The sequence below is a fragment of the Octopus bimaculoides genome, chromosome 18, assembly GCF_001194135.2.
Source record: "Octopus bimaculoides isolate UCB-OBI-ISO-001 chromosome 18, ASM119413v2, whole genome shotgun sequence".
NCBI lineage: Eukaryota > Metazoa > Mollusca > Cephalopoda > Octopoda > Octopodidae > Octopus > Octopus bimaculoides.
Window position 1 is genome coordinate 49,920,603 of NC_068998.1, and position 3,041 is coordinate 49,923,643.

The 3,041-nt window shown below is 34.7% G+C and overlaps 1 protein-coding gene and 1 long non-coding RNA gene across 6 annotated transcripts in view; one reads left to right on the forward strand and one right to left on the reverse strand.

Annotated features, from left to right (window-relative positions):
* Nucleotides 1-3,041, reverse strand: part of LOC128249894 (uncharacterized) — a 25,933-nt gene that overhangs the window by 10,102 nt on the left and 12,790 nt on the right. The window lies entirely within an intron of this gene.
* The window catches only part of LOC106875519 (uncharacterized), a 26,623-nt gene that overhangs the window by 6,015 nt on the left and 17,567 nt on the right, over nt 1-3,041 (forward strand). Inside the window, exon 1 of one of the 5 annotated variants that reach the window (XR_008266031.1) lies at nt 1,079-1,160. The exons of the other annotated variants lie outside the window; for them this stretch is intronic. The gene's annotated coding sequence lies outside the window, so the exon portion shown is untranslated. Of the gene's footprint in view, nt 1-1,078; nt 1,161-3,041 lie in introns of those variants that run through there. 5 annotated transcript variants of the gene reach the window in all.

Here is a 3,041-nt window from a genome sequence, read left to right on the forward strand (position 1 = left end):
ATATATATATATATATATATACTATCTATATACTTATATATAGATACCTATTAATGTGCGCATGTGTGTGTCCATGCGTGTGCGTATATGCTTCTGTGTGCATTTCTGTGTCTTTTTAAGAATGTACTTGAAGTGTTTCCTTCTCTACGTTGATGTGTTTGTATCTATGTCTAAGACTGTGGGTGAATCCTATTTGGTATCTTTTAATTTCTTTCAATTTAATTACAACTTAAGGATAATATGAATCAACCCTGAACTCTCTATTACTTCTGCACAAACTCCATTTATACAGTCATAATGAAATGACCTTTTTAAATCCGTAGAACAGAAATGTGATTGGTTTCCGCACTCTCGATTGTTGATATATAAGATATTTCCCTGGGTTCTCTAAGCGAATTCATTAAACAGTAGACTCTAAATTGACCAGTAGTAACAGCAAACAGAAGAAATAGTGCACATCAATGTAACTTCTGAAATTGCTTAATCTACTTCCGGCGAGATTTTGAATCAAAACACAGTATTTAACTACCAATTCCACCCCCTTCATTCACACATTTTAATCGCTCAATTCGGTTTTGGTTTCATGCATCGTAATTGAATTATGGTGCGTATCTTATTGGAATTCTGTTTAATATAATAATAACACGAGGTGAATCAAGGGAATGTATCGATAGGTTATCTTCTACATTGAGGTTATCTGTACAAACAGTGTCTATGCTTGGGATTAAGTAACAGATTGTACACTCATGATAATACATCTAACTACTTTATTATGACGTGTACTTTTTATATTACTTCGTATCTTTCCCTCACTCTTTCCACACCAACACATACACACTTATATATATACAGCCACACAAACGCATATGTGCGTGTGTGTGTGTCTGTGTATGGATATGTGTACTTGCGTGTGTTTGTATGTGGGTGCGTGTGTGTGCCTGTGTTTGTATTTATGACGAGTCTATATGCATGGGGTTGAATTTATGCTGTGGCTCATTAAATTATGATGTCAGAAAAAGTAACGTTGATTTATATCGCGTTATAAATTAGTGTATGTGAATATTCGAGTCAAGGCTTGATAGTCAGTGCTGACCAGTGTTTCGACCAAACAAGGAAAACCGCAATGAAAACTACAATATGCATGTGTTTACTCATTCTTTGTAGGTAACAATTTTGAATATTCATTTTTTCCACAAAACAAATCTATCTAAAATTATCATATATGACTTACTCCAGCAAATATCGTATCTCTTCTTCACAGTCTGAACCTCGAGCAAACACACACTGACGCATACACAATACACATACACAAACTGACATATACATACACGCAGAAATAAAAATACATATCACATATCATAACTTTACCTTTCTCTACACATATAAGTTTGTGATTCTGTGTGAGTGTATTTGTGTGTGCATGTGCGTAGGTATCAATTTATGCATGTATGTAATATAAACTTTATGCTATCAGAAACTTACGAATTTATTATCAACATTTTAAAATGAATTTGATGTTGATCACACACACACACATTATTCATTTAAAGGTCATAATATATGTATTAAAGAGTTAATAATTTCATACGTTGAGAAAACTCAAACATATCATTCAGGGACAAATCCCATGTCATAACGAACTAAAGAATTTGAATAATAGAAGAAACGTGAAAAAATCTGAGAAGACAGCATATATAAAATGCAGACAGTAAACAACGGAATACGAAAATTAGAAACTAAAATGTAAAACTTAGAAATTAAATTGTACACCTTAACTGATAATGCTGAAAAGATATCGACTTAGTCAGGAATAGGCGAATTTTCCAATTCTTCAACATATATTTATACATATGCTTGCAATCACTGTAAATTTCGAACCTGGAGTTCATTAGACAGTTAGGGAACTGCTCTCTTTCAGCTAAACAAAGTCTATATTCATTGGAGCCATTCAGATAAGGTATGAATTTCTCAATTACTCTCCATTTAATCACACGCGGCATTTCGTCATCTTCCATATGTAGCTAGCCAAATATGTAGTCCATATGTAGCTAGCCAAATATGTAGACCATATATAGGTAGCCAAATATGTAGTCCATATGTAGCTAGCCAAATATGTAGTCCATATGTAGCTAGCCAAATATGTAGTCCATATGCAGCTAGCCAAATATGTAGTCCATATGTAGCTAGCCAAATATGTAGTCCATATGTAGCTAGCCAAATATGTAGTCCATATGTAGCTAGCCAAATATGTAGTCCATATGTAGCTAGCCAAATATGTAGTCCATATGTAGCTAGCCAAATGTGTAGTCCATATGTAGCTAGCCAAATATGTAGTCCATATGTAGCTAGCCAAATTTGTAGCTTCACTTAAGTCGGAAGGAGGCTAGGTGATTGGCATGGCGATTTTAAAATTCATCTTCCACATAATCCAATACAGGTTTTCTTATCAGTTCTATTATTATTTAGCGTTCCCGTTACTTCTACCTAATATATAATAAATTTAAGAACACATCGTTGGTCAAGTGGACATGATCCTGGTTCGCAACGGTTGTCACTGGATTCACGTTCTTGATATTTACCACGTGTGATGATACTCTCCATGTTGTAGCTGCAGCTATATGATAATTTCACAGAACGCTTGTTAAATATTTTCCTGTATCTGTGAGTGACTGGAAAGTGTTTGTCTAGGAAACGCAAGAATCTTTTGCCGTTGTTAGTTTCTATATAAAGGGAAAAGTTAGGCACGAACCAAAATGGTAAAAGATTCGTGTTTCTGATTTTCTTTTTGCGTTTTCCGGTTTACGTCTGCGATTTCTATGTGCCGCCTTCTCAGTTTTTTCATGTTTCTTGTATTATTCCTTTTCATTAGTTCGTTATGATAAACACACTCATGCTCACACACATATTCCCCAAAGACTATACATATATGTACATATGCATATATATACACGCGTACACACACACACACACACACACACACGCGCGCACACACACACACACACACACACACACACACACACACACACACACACACATATATA